Raw genomic sequence first — 22425 nt, forward strand, 5'->3', positions numbered from 1 at the left:
ACTCAGGGCAGCAGGGCTAACTGGGGCATGGCCTGAGGTGCCTGGGGTGAAGGAGATGCCCACCTTCCTGGTTGAGCGGGCACGGGCACTTGCTGAGGGGCTGCTAGGAGGGCGGTGCTGGTACAGGGGTGGCAGCTGTACCTGTAGATGTTGTGGGCATAGAGGTGTCCGCCACCACCAGGGAGCTTCCATCAGAGGAGGTATCCGTTTCCAAACTGTCCCCTCCAGCCTCCGCCGTGGTGCTCCCCTCGCCCTCTGTCCCACTGGTGCCCTCAGCGTCGATGGACTCTGCCTCCTGGGTCCTGTGGGATGCAGCTCCCTTTGTCATCTCTGCTCCCCCACCAGATGATGTTAATGCACATAAGGACAGGATGACAAAACAAGAAAGAGGGGAGAAAGACAAAGGATACACTTGGTCAGTAGCTGCACCAACACTACCGTAGGAATACACAGCGCCCTCACACAGACGGAACAGCCCTACGCACTATGCATGGCACTACCAGTAACAATGCTAGTCACCAGGGCATGGGGAGGGACACATACCACCCACTGCAGTATACCTGGGACACACACACCCCTGCCCAGTAGTGGATGCCTACTAGCTAGGTTGGAGGAATATCATATCAGAACCCTGCCCAACATGGGACCTACACTGCAATGTCAGCCCTGGCCTAGGGGCACCCACAGGCACACATCCCCCACCTGGATACCACCCCACCAGAGGTAAGTAGTAATGATGGGCACTGAACTCACCCCCTTGTTGCTGCTGTCATGCCCCCGAGCACCCATCCAGCTCCGGATAGGCCACAGCCAGTGTGCAGGCCATCAGTGGGGTCAGGGTTCGACGGGCACCCCTTCCTCATTGGGAGGCCATCCCTAGCTGGGCCTCCGCCATCTTCCGTGCCCAGCGTCTCAGGTCCTCCCACCATTTCCGACAGTGGATGCTCCACCTGCCGTAGACCCCCAGGTTCCACACGTCCTTGGCAATGGCACACCATATATGCTTCTTTTGATGGGTGCAGACCTGCAGAGGAAGTTTACACAGTGAAAGGTATTAGTTAGTCCGTCCTGCCTGTTACACTCATGGCCCACTATAGCCCTCCCATCCCCTTACGTACAGACACTGCCCAGCATACATGCTGCACACTTGCCAGGGCCCATCCACCAACCCCCCCTACACGAGGCCTTCACACACACCACTCCATGCACTTGTTGATCTGGAGGCCCATACAGCAGTCTGTACTGGGGTAGGACCCCATCTGCCAGTCGCTCCAACTCCGCTGAGGTGAAGGCAGGGGCCCTTTAACCATTCACACGGGCCCTGGTAGGTTGCAGACACAGGTCACAGCAGCACATGCAGTGTAGATCCTCTCCTGTTGAAGGTCAGGTAGCAAGTGAGTGAACAGATAGAAAATGGCAGTCACGTCGGTGAATGTGCATACCGTCACCATTGGCGTACATCACCATTGGCCATTGTATCTCATAGGGCCCAATTAAAACCAATGAGGAGTTGCACATCGATTCCCGACCACGTCCTGCAACGGTGCTCAACGTCAGCGGAATTACCTCCCTTCCACCTGTCCCTCCATACAGGACATGCAGATGCCATTTCAAGAGAGGGTAGACCATGGATCCTAACTGCGTCACAGATCACAAATGTACATTCAAGACCTATGCAACTAATACATTAATAAATCACATCATGCATTGAACTGTAGAGGCTACAATGTACAGATTATGACAGGCTCCTCACTCTTTTGCCCCATAGATTGCAACGGCTGCGGATGAATCGGAGATGGAGACATCCCCCCATGTACAGACCCCTGGTGGACTTGGCAACAAAGGAGGACAGGCACATTATACTCACCCACAGACTTGACAGGGCAACAATCACAGACCTGTGTGCCCAATTGGAGTCTGACCTGATATCTGCTATCCGTCACCCCACTGGGATCCCCCTCTTGTACAAGTGCTATCGGTGCTCCATTTCTTGGCAACTAGTTCTTTCCAAGTGACAGTGGGCATGGCAGCAGGAATGTCACAGCCAATGTTCTCAATAGTGCTGACCAGAGTGTTGTCTGCCCTGATTAAACATATGTGCAGCTACATTTTTTTCCCCCAAGTGGAGGATTTGGCCACAGTGAAGGCTGACTTCTATGCAATAGGATATATCCCCAACATCATTGGGGCGATTGATGGAACACATAATGCATTTTTCCCCGCCGCCAGAAATAACAGGTCTTCCGAAATCGTAAAAGTTTTCACTTGATGAATGTGCAGATGGTGTGTTTGGCAAACCAGTACATCTACGATGTCAATGGAAGGTATCTAGGCTTGGTGCATGATGCTTTTATCCTGAGGAATAGCAGCATCCCAAATGTGATGGCTCAACTACAGAGGTACATGATGTGGCTAATAGGTGAGCCCGGGTTCCCACCAGTGGCTGCTGGTGTATTGGTATGGTGTTGGCCATATGGCACAGTGTGTGGCTAACGGTTGTCCCTCGAAATTTGCAGGTGACTCTGGATACCCCAACCTCTCATGGCTACTGACCCCTGTGAGGAATCCCAGGAAAAGGGCAGAGGTATGTTATAATGAGGCACATGGGCAAACAAGAAGGATAATAGAATGAACCTTCTGCCTCCTGAAGGCCGGGGTTCAGTACCTCCATCTAACTGGTGGATCCCTGTGCTACTCACCCAGGAAGGTCTGCCAGATAATTGTGGCATGCTGCATATTGCACAACCTTGCCTTGAGATGCCATGTGCCTTTTCTGCAGGAGGTGGAGGCTGGAGATGGCCGTGTGGCAGCAGTGGACCCTGTGGAAAGTGAAGATGAGGAGACAGAGGATGAGGATGAGGACAACAGAACTGCAGTGATGCGTCAATACTTTCAATGACACTCAGGTAAGACACACATTTCATTGACAGGTTTGTGTTTGACATTGTCGCTGGCATGCTGTGAATTCCCGCTTCTATGGCTACTCACTGTACCCTTTGGCAACTCTTTTTGCAGATGTTGGTGCCCCACTATTGCTCCTGGTGTGTTCACTGCAGGTCTTTCCTATGTATACATTACTGTAAGTTGAATTGCAATGTTTAAACCTTGTTATATGAATAGATACTTAAATCATTTGACATACTCCATACTTGTATTTTTTCAAAGGGGTTTTATTTAAGTGCTATGAAGAAAAGGGGGTAGTGCAATGGCCTGGGGTGATGATGGAGGAAAGTCCAGGGTAGAGTCCAGTCTATTGGTAGCACAGATGCATTGTGCAAGGGGCATAGGAAGGGGAGCAATGGCAGTTCAAGGTGGACAGGGTGACTAAAGGGTGACATTCAGAAGAGTCTTATTTCCTGGCGGGGTTTTGGCAATAGTCCCTGGCTTCTGCCTGGATCTCAGGGAACATTTGCGAGGTGGTTCTCTTTCTACAGGGGGAGGGGTGCTGGTGGCCTGTTGCTCCTGTGACGGGTTCCTCCTGTCCACTAGTGGCAGCGGAGGTGGGGGGCTGCTCAAATGTTTGGCTAGTGGGAGGGGCCCGCTGGTGTGACACTACCTCCCTCATAATGGTGGCCATGTCTGCCAGCACCCCTGCAATGGAGACCAGGGTGGTGTTAATGGCCTTCAAGTCCTCTCTGATCCCCTGGCAGCCGCATGTTCTCCTGCAACTTGTCCATGATCTGGCCCAGAGTATCCTGGGCATGTTGGTATGCTCCTAGGATCGCGGTGGGTGCCTCCTGGAGAGTCAGTTCCCTGGGCCTGTCCTCCTCCGGGCGCACAGCAGTCCTTCCAGCTTCCCTGTTGTCCTGTGCCTCTGTCCCCTGAACCGTGCACCAACTGACCCCAGGACCCTGATTGTCTTGGGTATGGAGGGTGCCCTGGGCTCCCTGTAGTGGTGGACACACTGCTGATTGACGTGTCCTGGGGACAGAGGTATGGGCATGCTAGGTGGGTGCTGTGGTGGTGTTTCCAGAGGGGGGGATGCTTTGTGGTGGTGTGTCACTGTGCCTGGGTAACTGACTGTCCAGAGGTCCCTGATGGGCCAGGTTGATCATCCAGATCCAGTCGAGCAGAGTCGCTGTCATCACTGTGGGCCTCTTCTATGGGGGGACTGGATGTTGCTGGTACCTCTTCTCTGGTGACATTGGCTGGGATACCTGTGGGGATGTATATGCTGTGTTATTATTTCTGTGTGCGACATATTGTGCATGGGTGGGTTGCCCTCTACGGTTGTTATTGCCCTGGCAGCTTTTCCTTGTGTGAGTTGTTATGTAGTGGGCTAGGTGATTCTCCTGTGTGCATTCTTTAGTGATAGGTGTCAATGCAGGTCTGGGAGTGGTGTCCATGCAATGGTGGTGCATGCTGAGCTTGGCATTGGGATGAGAGGGTTGTGATGGTGGGGTGTGTGGAAGGTGGTGGAGTGATGGGAGTGAGGATGGGGTGGGGTATGTTATGGCATGCAGGTATGGGGGAGTAGTAGTACTATAGAGTTGACTTACCAGAGTCCAGTCTTCCTCCTACTCCTGCCAGTCCCTCAGGATGCATGATTGCCAAGACTTGCACTTCCCATATTGTTAGTTGTGGGGGAAGAAGGGGGGTCCACCGACAGTCCTCTGTACTGCGAGCTGGTGTCTTGCAGCACTGGAACGCACCTTCCCCCGTAGGTCGTTCCACCTCTTCCTGATGTCATCCCTGGTTCTTGGGTACTGTCCCACGGCGTTGACCCTGTCCATGATCCTCCGCCATAGCTCCATGTTCCTAGCAATGGATATCTGCTGCACCTGTGCTCCAAATAGCTGTGGCTCTACCCGGATGATTTCCTCCATCATGGCCCTTAGCTCCTCCTCAGAGAATCTGGGGTGTCGTTGTGGTGCCATGGGTGTTATGTGAGTGGTGTGTGTGATTGTGTGAAGGGTGATGTGTTGGGGTGTGTGTTGTGAGGTGTGTGGGTGATGTGTAGGGTTGTGAGTAATGTGGATGTCTGTTTTATAGTGGTGTGGGTGTGGTGTGTGTATGGGTGTCAGGTGTGTGTGGTTTGAATTATTCACTATGGTGCTGTTTTGTTTGTGAGTGTGTATTTTGAGCACAGCAGTATGTACCGCCAATGGTTTACCGCAGTTGAATGTCTGACGTGGTGATTCGTGGGTCATAGGCCCCCATTACAACCCTGGCGGTCCAAGACCGCCAGGGCTGTTTCGGAGGAAGCACCGCCAACAGGCTGTTGGTGCTTCCCAAGGCATTACGACCGCAGCGGAAGTGCCGCGGTTGCACCGCCGGGGCCGGCGGTTTCCAGCGCTGCCCGGGGATTACGAGTCCCCCTACCGCCAGCCTTTTTCAGGTGGTTTGAACCGCCAGGAAAAGGCTGGCGGTACAGGGAGTCGCGGGGCCCCTGGGGGCACCTGCACTGCCCATGTTAATGGCATGGGAAGTGCAGAGGCCCCCTGACAGGGCCCGTGCAGCTTTCCACTGTCTGCTATGCAAGGCTCCATGGTTTCCATATGGTTTCTTGACTACTTTTATTTTTATTTCATAGGCAGTGTGATCTCACTGGGCAGTAATTGAGTGCTTTGCATGACATCGACTCTGTTACATGGACAATTGCACTTTTGCTGGTTACATGGATAATTGTACTTTTGCCTATACATTTCACTGCAAGCGAACTTCTGTTTCCTTTTGTGTGTCTGCCTCGCTCTCATGGCGCCGGCGGCTCGCTTATGTGAACCTGTTTTACTTTTCAGTTCACGTGACAATAAAAGTCCCGTTAGAAGTTTAAAACACTAATAGCTTTAACTCGAGCAAACACAAGACCCATTGCATTGAAATGGTTATTGTAAATTTGTTGGCTAGTGTTTTGGGCTAGGTTTAGGTAGAGTTTGTTAGAAATGTATGATTATATTATGTTTGTTAGACCTGACATTGCAGAGATAGTTGTTCCCTAAACTTTGTTGCCTTTTCTAGGTGGCTTTGCTGATCCTGACCTTAGGTCCCTGGAGACTTTCCCACTGTTAGGTACAAGGGGACAATGTGAGCATGCCCTCCCTATATAAGTTAGAAAGGGGCGCCGACCAGTAGGTACACACTTGCACCTTGATGTTCTAAGATATATACTGAGCCTGGCTTGCCTATATGTGCACACTTGCACTTTGATGTTTTCATGTATATACTAAGCCTGGCTTGGCTTGCCTATATGTGAACACATTGGTGTTCATGGATGTATACTAGGCCTGACACAACTTACCAGCATGTGCACACTTACACATTGGTATATTCATAGGTATAATAATAAACCTGGCACAAATTGCTAGTATGTGCAAACTTGCATAGTGGTATTCTCAGATGTATACTGAGCCTAACACAGCTTGCCAGTATGTGCACTCATGCACATTTGTGTTTTCAAATGTATACTGAGCCTGGCACAACTTGCCAGTATGTGCTCACTTGAACATTAGGGTTTTATATATGTACTGAGCCTGTCACAGCAGGCCTGTATACGTGCACTTGCACCCTTGTCATGTTCCCAGACCTTGTGTCCAGTCTGTCCCCGCAGGCTTGTCTTCACACCAGGGTACATGTGCCCATGGAGCAAAGGGTAATATGGGAAAAGTTTATAATTAATCCTATCTGCAATAGTGGATTGCAGTGGAGCAGCCTCATCATGTCTACTATCATTAGATCCCTAAGGACAAACACTTTCCAGTGTTTGTTAGTAATACCTTGGAAATGCCACTTCTAGAAACCGGGCATTTCCACATTCTAAAACCCCTTTTGTGTGTCTTTTTAATTCAAGCTTAATTTTACTGGGGGCTGTGGGAAAACACATCTGTGCATTCCCCTGCAAAAGCTATAAAACTTGGAGAACCTTAACAACAGACCTCTGTCATCTATGCACCTGGCTGGAAATATTAGAGGGAAAGTGTTAGAAATGGGGTTTCTGGTTGGCTAGGGTATGTACCTAAGCCAGGCAGAACCCATCCACTCTAGTCAGGGCAAGGAAGATACACGTCCAAGATAACCCCTGCTCACCCCCTTTGTAGCTTAGCACGAGCAGTCAGGCCTAACCCGGAGACAATGTGTAAAGCGTTTGCACAACACACACAACACATGTGACGCAAGATGTACACCACAAAGTAAACACAACACTGAGCTATGTAAAAATAAACTGTATTGCACAAAACATAATTAGACCAACAGTAAACGTCAGTAATACCCTGCTACCTTAGCAGTTGTCAGAACGTTACGCAAGTTACTTATACTCTGCAAGAAGAATCAGTTGTCACATTAGAACACGTAAGTACTCAGGATTCTGCAACATAAGTAGTAGTCAGGAATTACATTAAAGAAATCTATGTACTTGTCATGAGTACCTCGTAAATATCCATAAAAGGAACATTAGAAAACATGTTGCAAGTCATACCATAATTATCAGCATGTCATGCCCATAAAAGGAACATCAGCACTATGTGGCCTCATAAAAGCAGGTAGGAAACATATAAACCCCCCAAGGTCCATACTAAGCTCACAGAGCAAATATTTCCCCAAAAGTACCTGGTTGTATAAAGTAAAAAGGCACTCCTAGTGCCTAGAAGATGAGCATGGGCACCCCCAGCGCTCCTCTGTGCGAAAAGGGGACCACATGGTGCTCCTGGGGGAGAGGGATGGTCTGCACCCTCTGTTGCAGACAACGGGCCCCTCCTGGGGCCCGTGATCTCTGCGCGGCCTCCCAGGCCTCCACGGGCCCTATCGCCAAAGGGGGGGGGTCGGCAGCCCAAAAAAAGCAATGGGGGGCTCGAGGAAGGGGCCTCCATCGAGGACCCCTTTTCCCGTTCCTGAAGACAGTGCCCGGTTTAAAAATAGAAGCGTCCTGCTCCTATGGCAGTGACTGGGGGTAGGGAGGGCGTTCTCCTTGCCTCCCCCGAGTCCTGCTCATCAGGGGCGGCCCTGGGATCCCTCCTGGGGCCGCAGATGCCCACTCGTCTGCACCCAATGCTGCGCACAAGTGTTTTTGTTTGATTCCCGGGCCGCCGCGGTGATCCGGTGATAAATATAGGGTGGCTGATCCCCCGGGGGTGCTCCAAAGAGTGGACCGTGCCCCGGGGGCACCGATAGGAGCACTCTTGCTCCGATTACCTTTTTCCTGTGTCCCGGGGGCCCTGAAGAGCGCGCAACACACGTGCTCTGTCAGAAGATGATGCCCTGGCTGCGGCGCTAATTTTGGGGCAGCCAGGAAGCACTTTTCTAAGCGCTAGGGCCATACTTGTAGCATGGGTTGCGGCGGTGAATCTCCAGCAAGCAAAGATTGCTTTTCAGCGCTAGGGGGGCAAATATCAAGCAAAGCCCTTATAAAGTGCTGCCCTCGGCACCCAACGAAGCTGGAGCACTCCTCATGCTCTAGATAATTACAGGGGCCAGGGGCCACAGCACCCTGCTTCTGAAGACAGAGGGGAGGATAGCACAGGGCTACCAGGCCCAAACACAGACCAGCACAAGGGATGCAGATGGTGGCAGTTCCTTCTAGTGACCAGGCAGGTCACTGGTCAGCACAGCAGTAGCAGTTCATGGCGGTTTTCTGGTGAGTCCATTCAGCAGCATCCTGTGTCCAGTTTCAAGTCACAAGAATGTCTAAAACTGTGGGGAAAATTCCCCTGTACTTATACTAAGTTTACAGTGTGTTTTACAATGGGGAGGAGAGGGTGTTCCAACCAGTTACAATTGGTTCTGGGAATGCCCCTTCTCTCCTCCAGCACAGGCTGCAAACATCAGTGGGAGGTAAACGACCCTATTGTGCGAGGCCATGGCACAGCCTTTACAAATGCAGATGTGCCCGTCTCTCCCTTCTCTCAGCCCAGGAAAGCCATACAACAAGTAGATGCACTTCTGTGACACCTCCACCCTCCCTGTGTACAGGCTGTCTGAAAAGTATGCACAAAGCCCTAACTGTCAGTCTGTCCAGACGCGGATGAGGCAAGCTGCAAAACACCAGAGTCATAAGCACAGATAAATGCACACTTTCTAGAAGCAGCATTTCTGTAATAGTAATAAAAAAATACACCTACACCAGTAAGCAAAATTTCTTATCACTGTCACAGCCATACCAAACATGTCTACGCTACCTGTCATAAATCAGACAATACCCCTTACACATAAGGCAGGGCATTTCTAATGCAATCCCATGAGAAGGCAGCACTCACAGCAGTGAGACACCAAGTTAGACTGTTTGTCACTACCAGGACAGGCCACTCAACCTGGCACATGTCGTGCCTTCTACATACATGGCACCCTGTCCACAGGGCTAGCTAGGGCGTACCTTAGTGGTGACTCACATGTAGTAAAAGGGGAGTTCTGGGCTTGGAAAGTAAATTTAGATGCCAGGTCCCTGTGGCAGAAAACTGCACACCAGGTCCTGTGCTAGCAGGCCTGAGATAGGTTTGAAAGGCTACTTCAGTGGTTGGCGCAAGCAGCACTGCAATCCCACTAGTAGCATTTAATTTACAGGCCCTGGGTATAGGGATACCACTTTACAAGGGACTTATAGGTAAATTAAATATGCCAATTAGGTGTAAGCCAATCATACCAATTTTTCAAGGGAGAGCACATGCACCTTAGCACTGGTTAGCAGTGAAAAAGTGCTCAGAGTCATAACGTCAGCCAACACAGGTCAGAAAAATAAGGAGGCAAATGACAAATAATCAAGGTAATGACCCTGTAAAAGGGCCAGGTCCAACATGACCCCCTACCAGCCTAAAGCTAGGGGAGACCAATCAATACCTTGATGGACTTCCCTGCTTGGGGTGATAGAATCAGGACCCTGGCCCGCAACTGCAGGGGCATGATCTAGGTCTATGCCAATCGGAACCCAGTTGAATCCGTCTGTCTATGCTCCCCAGACAATCTAAGCTAACCCATGGAGGCATCCTAGTTGTCTGTGGCCAGAGCCAGGTCGCAGGCCATCCCAGGTCCTTTGGTCTCTGAAACCTCTCTGGTTGGGGGTGGGAGCCCCAGATGCATAGCATCCTCTCTCCACTCTCCTTCCCACCAGTTCAGGAGCTATGCCCTGCCACTGGTCTTTTAGCCTAGGGACTGGTCCCATAGCCTGAATAGAGGTCCAGGCAGAGTCTCTCCTCCTGCCCCTCCTTTTATGGTTCTGCCTCCTCCGAGGAGGAGTCGTGCCCCCAGAATCCAGAACTGCCAGGGTGCTGGTTACAGTCGTTCTGGTCAGCTCACCCACCAGTTCAGAGGAGCCGCCCTGTAACTGGTCTCCCAACCCAGGGTCCTTCCCCTCTGGCTGAGCCAGGGTCAGGAAAGAGCCTTTCCTCCTCCTGCCCTTCCTTCTAGAGTTCCACACCCTCCCAACAGTAGTGATACCTCCAGAAGTAATGGTAGAGCGACTGGGGACAACCGTCTCCACCTCCAGGTCAAGGGAGTTACCCAGGACCTGGTTTTCGAACCTAGGGACGGGACCCTTGGGCTGGATGTGAGTTAGGGGAGTGTTCTCCCACAAACCTTTCCCCTCAGAAACTGAATCCCTGGGGACCAAAACAGTAGAGATGCTGGTTACAACAGTCTCTACTCCCAGATCTAGGGGGTTACCCACGACCTGGTCCTCCAACCTAGGGACCGTACCCTTGGGTTGGACATGAGTTAGGGGAGTGTCCTCCCTCAAACCCTTCCCCTCAGAAACTGAATCCATGGGGACCAAAACAGTAGGGATGCTGGTTACAGCAGTCTCTACTCCCAGATCTGGGGGGTTAACCATGAACTGGTCCTCCAACCTAGGGACGGGACGCTTGGGTTGGACATGAGTTGGGGGAGTGTCCTCCCTCAAACCCTTAAGCTCAGAAACTGAATCCCTGTGGACCAAAACAGTAGAAATGCTGGTTACAGCAGTCTCTACTCCCAGATCTAGGGGGTTACCCATGACCTGGTCCTCCAACCTAGGGATGGTACCCTTGGGCTGGACACGAGTTAGTGGAGTGTCCTCCCTCAAACCCTTCAAAAGAAGCATCCGCATCCCCCTTTGCGGGATGGTGCTGCTGGTCTCCAGAGTTGGAGCAACCTTGTTTCCAGGTGTCCCCCCTTCTCCTTCAGACAATAGGGGATCCCTTTCAGAGGATCAGCCTTTGGTAATGACTACTTTCCTGCCTTGGGGCCCCTCCCGGGTGCCTTCCAAGACCTGCGTAGGAGGACAGGTCCCTCTGGATTCTGCACCCTTCCCGCTCAGAACGTTGTCGGGGTCGGTTTAATTCCCACCTCGGTGCACCAATGAGGAGCCCTCTAAGACATACGTAAGAGCGTAGGTCCTTTTCGATCCTACTCCCTCCACGCTGAGAACTTGGCCTGGAGTACCCAGAACCTCCTCCACCCCTTCCTGGGATGAACCTAAGACAGCCCTTGAGGTCTGACCATTTACTCTGGCATTAGGTTTTGACATGTGGCCTCTGAGAGCCAGATCATGACACTGTGGTGAATCCATATCAGCTTTTTTTGGGACTCAGAAGGTTAGCTTTGCCTTTTGACTTGCAGGCCTGTGCCCCCATCACCTAGTGAATTTTAACCTACTTAGCTTGCTCTGTCTTAGCCCATTTATTTAATTATTTATTTTAAAAAGTCTGCTAATGTTTATAGTTAGAGAAATGTTTTGATTTGCATTATCAGTGGCACTCTGTGAAGGCGTCACCATCAACGACATGATCAAGAGATGTACGCAGATATTCACATCATGTTCCTTTCTCACTTACGTGTGACAGGAACATAATGTACATGTGTTGGGAATTGTTTACACAATTGCCGCCAAAAGTCTGCTCCCTTATCTATTGTTTGTGAACATCCCTGTGTTAGGATTCCTACATTATCTATATAAATACATCTCACACAGACAAGTTTATCAGAGGGATTCCTTCCAGATGCCATCTATGCTGCACGTCACCTCACTGCAGAAATCAGCCTTTGTGTCACCACGGAGTCTGACCTAGAAACCTTATTCCAAGGTAGCAAGGGTTAAGGGGTGCTTCTCATGGTACTGGCAGATTAGGTTTATCATACCTAGCTCTTGTTCGGTTAGAGAGAAGGTTGCCCATGCTAGGAAGTTTATATTTCATGTTTATTTCAAGATGGTCGGGGTCTTTGTATTCACTACTCTCATCTTCACAATTATGTTTCTTTTATTGTTCGTTATCCTAATCATTGCAGATCATGCATTTTATCGTAGATTGCAGTCTTCTTTTTAATAAATATATTACGAACTTTCCTGCATCTCCATCATTGTCTGTGTGTGACTGAGACAGGTGACTAAAGCGAGAAAATTGTAAATTCTGTTCCACCACAATTCCTCTGAGATGTCACAATCTAGAGTCCTTGCGTGAGGCTATCAGAAATCACCTTTTACTGTTTTGGTTTTTGGTCAGGTACTGCTTGTGAGCTGAAGAATTGGGTCGACAGTTTTGACTTGTAGGAGTTACTCAGTCGCCTATAAACAAAAGTGCTCTCATCCCTAAACCACCAGTCTCACCTAGGAGTGAGAGTACAACTACGACATGGTGCACCAACAATGGTGTTTTGGCACTTATTTACAGATATCCTGAGTATCTCTGTCTCACACACAACAGGTACCCTAAGTACCATTATACAGAGGAGTCCGTGGTCTTGGGGATAATCCTCTGAAGCTCAACAGGCAGCACCTAACTAGACTGTTGGTTGTTCTCCCCATTTGGTGTTCCTTCTCCGTTCCAGTTATTCAACATGGCTAATTCCAAATACATTCTGGAAAATGGCAGACACACAATAAACACAACATCTAATAGCCTGTGGCTAGTAAAAGCTCATGAAGCTTACTTTAAGAAACGTTCTATTTCTGGGTCACCTTTCCTGAGGAAAATGAGACAACATATACATTTTACACACACAAAATAGCAAACATACTGCAGCAGTATCAAGCATGTCAGTATCTAGAGATACCGTTTTCCTATCAAAAACATCAAAATTGGTTTAATAGTGGCCTACCACATGTAATACAACCCATGAGATTAAGGCCCTCATTACAACCCTGGCGGTCGGTGTTAAAGTGGCGGTAATACTGCCAACAGGCCGCCGGTAAAAAAAATGGGATTACGACCATGGCGGAAACCGGCAACATAGACAGCCACTTTAACACTCCGACCGCCACGGCGGTACAAACAAACAGTGCAGCAGTAACCGCCAACAGACAGGCGGAAGACAATGTACCGCCAACACTATTATGACACACCAATCCGCCACCTTTTCCGGGGCGGAACCAACGCGACCAAAAACACGGCGGAAACAGTACACAGAAGGGGAAATCACTCATCTTTCCACACCCCACGAGGAACCAGGACGCCATGGAGCCAGAACTTCACATCCTGCCGGCAATCGTCTTCCTGCTCCTCTATCAGGAGCACCAGAGACGGCGGCGATGACCACGGTGAGTACTGCACCTACAACACAGGGGGAGGGAAAAGAGAGTGACACACACACGCAACATGCAACACCCCCACCCCCACCCCCACCCTCACCCACAACACCATACACACAAATACATGCTGCAACATTACATATATATCCCCCCACCCCCTTCAATAATGCAAGGACAAAAGGAATTGATTTGAACCAATGTAATCAATAAAAATCCAGTACTCAAACCTCTAAATACAGAATATACAATTATGTACACCAACTACACAAGTCCGGATAGTGCACCAATCATTGTCCTTGGACCACAGGGCCAAATATGCATGGGCGAGGCCCACACTCAATACCTGACTCCAAACAGAGAGAACACTGGAGGGGCATCAGATGGAAAATAAACAGGCACCTCAGGGGGAAAGGGGGGGGGTACCTCAGCCTGATGAACGCACAACGCCACTGCTCCACGAGGGGGCTCCATGCCTACTGCTGTATCCTGGGGAGTGCAAAGCCACAGTCTCTCATGTCTTTCCAGTGGGTGGGTTGCCCACTGCTTTATCCTGGGGAGTGCAAAGCCACAGTCTTTCAAGTGGATAACAGTCTCCACTGGTTCTAGAGGGGGCTTTGTGCCCAGAGTGCTTCATCCTGCCAAGGACAGAGTTAGTGGATGTCTTTCTCCACTGGTTCTGGAGGGGGCTTTGTGCCCAGAGTGCTTCATCCTGCCAAGGACAGAGATAGTGGATAACAGTCTCCACTGGTTCTGGAGGGGGCTTTGTGCCCAGAGTGCTTCATCCTGCCAACGACAGAGGTAGAGGATGAATCTCTCCACTGAAAGTGATGCATCGTTGAAGCTGGCCAGGCTCCTGGAACTCACCACCAGCCTCCAACGACTGACCACTGGGGATGGCAGCCATGTCTGCGGTGGTGCCAATGGCTCAGGATGTGGGGGGGGCCCCTGGCAGTGCTGGCGGGGGAGTCATTTGCGACGGTGCTTGTGGCGGGCTCAGTGGCAGCGGTGCTTGCGGCGGGCTCAGTGGCAGCGGTGCTGGCGGCGGGCTCAAAGGCAGCTGTGCTGGCGGTGGGCTCAGTGACTGCGGTGCTGGCGGCGGGCTCAGTGGCAGCGGTGCTGGTGGTGGGCTCAGTGGCAGTGTTGCTGGCGGTGGGCTCAGTGGCAGCGGTGCTGGCGGCGGGCTCAGTGGCAGCCGTGCTGGCAGTGGGCTCAGTGACTGTAGTGCTGGTGGCAGGCTCAGTGGCAGCGGTGCTGGCGGCGGGCTCAGTTGCAGCAGTGCTGGCGGCGGGCTCTGTGGCGGTGCAGATGGAGGTTCAGGTGGCGGTCTTCTCCGCCGTACAGGTTGGCGTTGACGTGGACAGAAGGTGTGACACTGGTCCCTCAGTCGGTGCCACCATGCCCTCTCCTGATCTCCCCTTCACTTTCTGGCCCTTCCTTACCTTGGATGGTGGCGCTGCTGTCTTGCCACTATCCCCTTTCGGTTTCCCTGAGCCCTTGCTGGCAGGTGTCTTCGGCTTCTCCCTCCGGGATGTGGGCAACTTTTTAAGTTTAGCAGGTGGAGGAATATCCTTGCCCCAAGGCACACAGGCAGCCCTGATGGTTGGCACACTCCAATAGCCCGCAGTTGCTGGCACCACTGTGCCTTGTGATGTGGTGGCTGGGGTGCTTGTTTGGGACCTGGAAAGCCTGGCCCTAGGAGACGGGCAGGGGGGGTGTAGGGAAGAGGTCAATATTAGCCAGGAAAAGTTTTTTAGACACACTGGGACGGGTAAATCGAGGGGGTTTGAGAGTGGAGGAAGAGGTAGTGGTTGTAGGAGGTGTACGTCTGCTGAATTTGGGTGAAGGTGCATGGGCTGGAGGCTGTTGGGTGGGTGTGTGCCTGCGTTGGGTACTTTGGGAGGAAGGCTCACAGACACACTGGGAGAGGACACGGGGATGTGTGAATGGTAGTGGGGTGGTGAGTGCACATGAGCGGTGTGTGGTGATGGGCGTGCTGGTGATGGAGGTAGTGGCTGAAGATGTAGTGCATGCAGGTGTGAGTGGAGACGAGACTGGGAGGGAGGAGGGAGACGTAGAGGAGGGGGACACTGTGGAGGCAGTGGATGTTGGTATGTCTGCATGGGTATGATGCTTGTGTGAGTGCCTGTGGGATGTGTGGTGCTTATGTTTGCCTGAACCACTTTTGTGTGTTGAGGTGTGTGCATGCTGGTCTGATGGTGTGCTTGGGATAGGCTGAGGTACAGGAGATTGGGACTGGGTGGAGGAGGTTGGAGGGGGTAGGCTGGACACAGGGACAATGGCTGCCATCAGTGCTGAGGCCAGAGCCTGAAATGCTCTCTGTTGGGCTGCCTGGCCAGAATGAATGCCCTCCAGGAATGCATTTGTTTGTTGCAAATGCCTCTCTACACCCTGGATGGAATTCAGAATGGTAGACTGCCCAACAGTGAGGGATCTCAGGAGGTGAACAGCCTCCTCACTGAGGGCAGCAGGGCTGACTGGGGCAGGGCCTGAGGTGCCTGGGACGAAGGAGATGCCCACCCTCCTGGGTGAGCAGGCATGGGAAACACGCTGAGGGGCTGCTGGGAGAGCAGTGCTGGTAGGGGGGTGGCGGGTGTATCTGTGGATGAGAGGGGCCCGCCACCGAAAGAGAGCTCCCATCAGAGAAGGAGTCGCTGTCACTGGTCTCTGCTCCTGTCCCCGCCGTGAAGCTCCCCTCACCCTCCGTCCCACTGGTGGCTTCAGACTCCGTTGTCTCGCCCTCCAGGGCCAAGTGGGATGCAGCTCCCTCCTACTCCGGTGCCACTGCTCCTCCGCCAGATGATGCTATTGCACACAAGAGCAGGGAGATCACAAAAAGGGAGGGGAAAGACAGAAGAAAGACATGTTCATGCAATACCACTACCGTTGGTAGACACTACAGACACTGCAGACCTCAACACTACGCCACTAACAGTTCCTAGATTATTCACAAGGCCATGGGGTACAAGGCCTATGCCCGATTGCTGCACACATGGAAGTCACGGGAGCCTGACTAGGTGCAGATGGCTCTTACCACTGATGGGGTTGGGGTGCCACATAGCCTGCTTGTGAGAAAGTAGCCTCTTTCTAGCCTTGTTACCCCCACTTTTGGCCTGTTTGTGAGTGTATGTCAGGGTGTCTTCACTGTCTCACTGGGATCCTGCTAGCCAGGGCCCAGTGCTCATAGTGAAAACCCTATGTTTTCAGTATGTTTGTTATGTGTCACTGGGACCCTGCTAGTCAGGACCCCAGTGCTCATAAGTTTGTGGCCTATATGTGTGTGTTCCCTGTGTAGTGCCTAACAGTCTCACTGAGGCTCTGCTAATCAGAACCTCAGTGGTTATGCTCTCTCATTTCTTTCCAAATTGTCACTAACAGGCTAGTGACCATTTTTACCAATTTACATTGGCTTACTGGAACACCCTTATAATTCCCTAGTATATGGTACTGAGGTACCCAGGGTATTGGGGTTCCAGGAGATCCCTATGGGCTGCAGCATTTCTTTTGCCACCCATAGGGAGCTCTGACAATTCTTACACAGGCCTGCCACTGCAGCCTGAGTGAAATAACGTCCACGTTATTTCACAGCCATTTTACACTGCACTTAAGTAACTTATAAGTCACCTATATGTCTAACCTTTACCTGGTAAAGGTTAGGTGCAAAGTTACTTAGTGTGAGGGCACCCTGGCACTAGCCAAGGTGCCCCCACATTGTTCAGAGCCAATTCCCTGAACTTTGTGAGTGCGGGGACACCATTACACGCGTGCACTACATATAGGTCACCACCTATATGTAGCTTCACAATGGTAACTCCGAATATGGCCATGTAACATGTCTAAGATCATGGAATTGCCCCCTCTATGCCATCCTGGCATAGGTGGCACAATTCCATGATCCCAGTGGTCTGTAGCACAGACCCTGGTACTGCCAAACTGCCCTTCCTGGGGTTTCACTGCAGCTGCTGCTGCTGCCAACCCCTCAGACAGGCATCTGCCCTCCTGGGGTCCAGCCAGGCCTGGCCCAGGATGGCAGAACAAAGAACTTCCTCTGAGAGAGGGTGTGACACCCTCTCCCTTTGGAAAATGGTGTGAAGGCAGGGGAGGAGTAGCCTCCCCCAGCCTCTGGAAATGCTTTGTTGGGCACAGATGTGCCCAATTCTGCATAAGCCAGTCTACACCGGTTCAGGGGACCCCTTAGCCCTGATCTGGCGCGAAACTGGACAAAGGAAAGGGGAGTGACCACTCCCCTGACCTGCACCTCCCCTGGGAGGTGTCCAGAGCTCCTCCAGTGTGCTCCAGACCTCTGCCATCTTGGAAACAGAGGTGCTGCTGGCACACTGGACTGCTCTGAGTGGCCAGTGCCACCAGGTGACGTCAGAGACTCCTGCTGATAGGCTCCTTCAGGTGTTAGTAGCCTATCCTCTCTCCTAGGTAGCCAAACCCTCTTTTCTGGCTATTTAGGGTCTCTGTCTCTGGGGAAACTTCAGATAACGAATGCATGAGCTCAGCCGAGTTCCTCTGCATCTCTCTCTTCACCTTCTGATAAAGAATCGACTGCTGACCGCGCTGGAAGCCTGCAAACCTGCAACATAGTAGCAAAGACGACTACTGCAACTCTGTAACGCTGATCCTGCCGCCTTCTTGACTGTTTTCCTGCTTGTGCATGCTGTGGGGGTAGTCTGCCTCCTCTCTGCACCAGAAGCTCTGAAGAAATCTCCTGTGGGTCGACGGAATCTTCCCCCTGCAACCGCAGGCACCAAAAAGCTGCATTACCGGTCCCTTGGGTCTCCTCTCAGCACGACGAGCGAGGTCCCTCGAATCCAGCGACTCTGTCCAAGTGACCCACACAGTCCAGTGACTCTTCAGTCCAAGTTTGGTGGAGGTAAGTCCTTGCCTCACCTCGCTGGGCTGCATTGCTGGGAACCGCGACTTTGCAGCTACTCCGGCCCCTGTGCACTTTCGGCGGAAATGCTTTGTGCACAGCCAAGCCTGGGTCCACGGCACTCTAACCTGCATTGCACGACTTTCTAAGTTGGTCTCCGGCGACGTGGGACTCCTTTGTGCAACTTCGGCGAGCACCATTTCACGCATCCTCATAGTGCCTGTTTCTGGCACTTCTCCGGGTGCTACCTGCTTCAGTGAGGGCTTTTTGTCTTGCTCGACGTCCCCTCTCTCTTCAGGTCCAATTTGCGACCTCCTGGTCTCTCCTGGGCCCCAGCAGCGTCCAAAAACGCCAAATGCACGATTTGCGACTAGCAAGGCTTGTTGGCGTCCTTTCGGCAGGAAAACACTTCTGCACGACTCTCCAAGGCGAGAGGGATCCGTCCACCAAAGGGGAAGTCTCTAGCCCTTTTTGTTCCTGCAGAAACCTCAGCTTCTTCTGTCCAGTAGAAGCTTCTTTGCACCCGCAGCTGGCATTTCCTGGTCATCTGCCCATCTCCGACGTGCTTGTGACTTTTGGACTTGGTCCCCTTGTTCCACAGGTACCCTAGATTGGAAATCCACAGTTGTTGCATTGCTGGTTTGTGTCTTTCCTGCATTATTCCTCTAACACAACTTCTTTGTCCTTAGGGGAACTTTAGTGCACTTTGCACTCACTTTTCAGGGTCTTGGGGAGGGTTACTTTTCTAACTCTTACTATTTTCTAATAGTCCCAGCGACCCTCTACAAGGTCACATAGGTTTGGGGTCCATTCGTGGTTCACATTCCACTTTTGGAGTATATGGTTTGTGTTGCCCCTATCCCTATGTTTCCCCATTGCATCCTATTGTAACTATACATTGTTTGCACTGTTTTCTAAGACTATACTGCATATTTTTGCTATTGTGTATATATATCTTGTGTATATTTCCTATCCTCTCACTGAGGGTACACTCTAAGATACTTTGGCATATTGTCATAAAAATAAAGTACCTTTATTTTTAGTATAACTGTGTATTGTGTTTTCTTATGATATTGTGCATATGACACTAAGTGGTACTGTAGTAGCTTCACACGTCTCCTAGTTCAGCCTAAGCTGCTCTGCTAAGCTACCATTATCTATCAGCCTAAGCTGCTAGACACCCTATACACTAATAAGGGATAACTGGGCCTGGTGCAAGGTGCAAGTACCCCTTGGTACTCACTACAAGCCAGTCCAGCCTCCTACACTGCTTCACAAGGGACCTTGCCTACAAACTTCGCCCTGGCCTAGGGGAACCCACTGCCACCTCCCCCACCCAGACACCTCGTAATGCGCGCAGTGTCAGATTAATGTGTCTGTATTCACCCCCTTGTGGCTGCTGTGATGCTCTGAAGCGCTCATCCATCTCCGGATACGCCACCGCCAGAATCCGGAACATGAGGGGGGGTCATGGTGCGACGGGCACCCCTCCCACGTTGGGAGGTCATCCCCAGCTGGGCCTCCGCCGTCTTCTTGCTCTAGTGGCAAATGTCCTCCCATCTTTTCCCGCAGTGGGTGCTCCTTCTGTGGTGGACCACTAGGGTCCAGACTTCCTTGGCAATGGCAAGCAAAATATCCTTCTTCTGGTGGGCGCTGACCTAGAGGAACAGTACAGGGGAAAAGGTAAATCTTTCACCGTCCAGACCGTCATAGACATTGGCCCATGTTCCCACCCTTGCCGTGAGGCACATACACTAACCGTCCGCACATGCAGGCCTCAGTCCCCCCATTTATCTTCCATCTACACCACTCCAAACATGCATTGCCCATGCAGCATGCTCACAATGTACTCACCTGTTTGTCTGGAGGACTGTAGAGTAGCGTGTAGTGGGGGAGGACTCCATCCACTAACTTCTCTAACTCCTCCGAAGTGAAGGCAGGGGCCCTTTCCCCAGACACATGAGCCATCGTCGCTTCCAGACTGAGATCACAGCAGCACTTGCAGTGTAGGTCCTCTCCTGTTGAAGGTCAGGTATCAAGTTAATGAACAGATAGCAAATGGTGGTCACGTCCACAGCGGTGTGTACCGTCACTGCTGGCGTACATCGTCATTGGCTTCTTGGACTCATAGGGTCCAATGTTAACCAATGCTGGATTGCTCTGCGGTCTTCGACCACCAACCGCGACGGTGTAGAACGCCAGCGCAGTTACCTCATATCCCGTTGTCCCACCTTACAGGTCAGGCAGGCGCCATTTCAGGGGGCCACAAGGCAAGAATAATAACTGCGTCACACCTATTTAGGCCAGGAATACGGACAAAGGCACATAGAGAAAATGTAACGTTTTTTAAAAACAGCATTGTGATACCTAAGTGTTGTATGACCCTCTCCTCACCGTTCTCCTCCATAGGGCACGTCCGCTGGGGCAGGTGATGAGATGGCGGCATCCTCCGGTGTACAGACCACTGGTGGACCTGTTGACAATGGAAGAGAGACACGTAATAATCACCTGCAGACTTGATCGTGCAACAATACATGAACTGTGTGCCCAGTTGGAGCCAGACCTGATGTCAGCTATCCGCCATCCCACAGGGATCCCCCCTCTGGTGCAGGTCCTGTCAGTACTCCATTTCCTGACAAGTGGGTCTTTTCAAGCAACAGTGGCCATTGCATCAGGGATGTCCCAGCCAATGTTCTCCAACGTGTTGCCCAGAGTGTTGTCTGCCCTTCTGAAACACATGCGCAGCTACATCGTTTTCCCTCACGTGGAGGATTTGCCTACAGTGAAAGGTCACTTCTATGCCCTGGGACATATCCCCAACATCATAGGTGCCATTGATGGGACACATGTGGCATTGGTACCTCCCCCCCCGGAGTGAACAGGTGTACAGAAACAGGAAGAGCTACCATTCAATGAATGTGCAGATGGTGCGTTTGGCCGAGCAGTACATCTCCCATGTGAATGTCAAGTTTCCTGGCTCTGTGCATGACGCTTACATTCTGAGGAATAGCAGCATCCCTTATGTGATGGGGCAACTCCAGAGGCACCGTGTGTGGCTAATAGGTGAGGACAAGGACCCTATACCCTGTAAATAGTTGTCTGGGGTTGTCCCTACGTGTTAGTGTGTGTCTAACAGTTGTCCCTCGACATTTGCAGGTGACTCTGGTTACCCCAACCTGTCTTAGCTACTGACCACAGTGAGAAATCCCAGGACAAGGGCAGAGGAACGCTACAATGAGGCACATGGGTGAACTTGGAGGATTATAGAAAAACCCTTCGGCCTCCTGAAGGCCAGGTTCCGGTGCCTCCATATGACAAGTGGTTTCTCTACTACTCACCAAAGAAGGTGTGCCAGATCATCGTGGCCTGCTGTATGCTGCACAACCTGGCTTTGCGACAGCAGGTGCCTTTTCTACAGGAGGTTGGTCCAGCTGGAGGTCTTGTGGCAGCTGTGGAGCCTGTGGACAGTGAAGAAGAGGAGGCAAAAGAAGAGGATATCAACAACAGAAACAACGTTATCCAGCAAGACTTCCAGTGAGACACAGGTAAGAAGATATCACTGCCTCACACATCTCATACTATTGTTTGAACTATCACAAGTCTGTCACTTTCACCCACTATATGGACCCTGAGTTGTCACTTTGGTTTTCCATTTCACAGATGTGGGTCCCAATGTGTGACCTTGTAGGAAAGTACCATCTTGCCTGCCATGTTACCCCCATATTTCACTGTATATATGTTGTTTTAGTTGTATGTGTCACTGGGACCCTGCCAGCCAGGGCCCCAGTGCTCATAAGTGTGCCCTGTATGTGCTACCTGTGTGATGACTAGCTGTCTCACTGAGGCTCTGCTAACCAGAACCTCAGTGGTTATGCTCTCTCATTTCTTTCCAAATTGTCACTAACAGGCTAGTGACCAATTTCACCAATTTACATTGGCATACTGGAACACCATTATAATTCCCTAGTATATGGTACTGAGGTACCCAGGGTATTGGGGCTCCAGGAGATCCCTATGGGCTGCAGCATTTCTTTTGCCACCCATAGGGAGCTCTGACAATTCTTACACAGGCCTGCCATTGCAGCCTGAGTGAAATAAC

Source organism: Pleurodeles waltl, chromosome 1_2, assembly GCF_031143425.1.
Source record: "Pleurodeles waltl isolate 20211129_DDA chromosome 1_2, aPleWal1.hap1.20221129, whole genome shotgun sequence".
NCBI lineage: Eukaryota > Metazoa > Chordata > Amphibia > Caudata > Salamandridae > Pleurodeles > Pleurodeles waltl.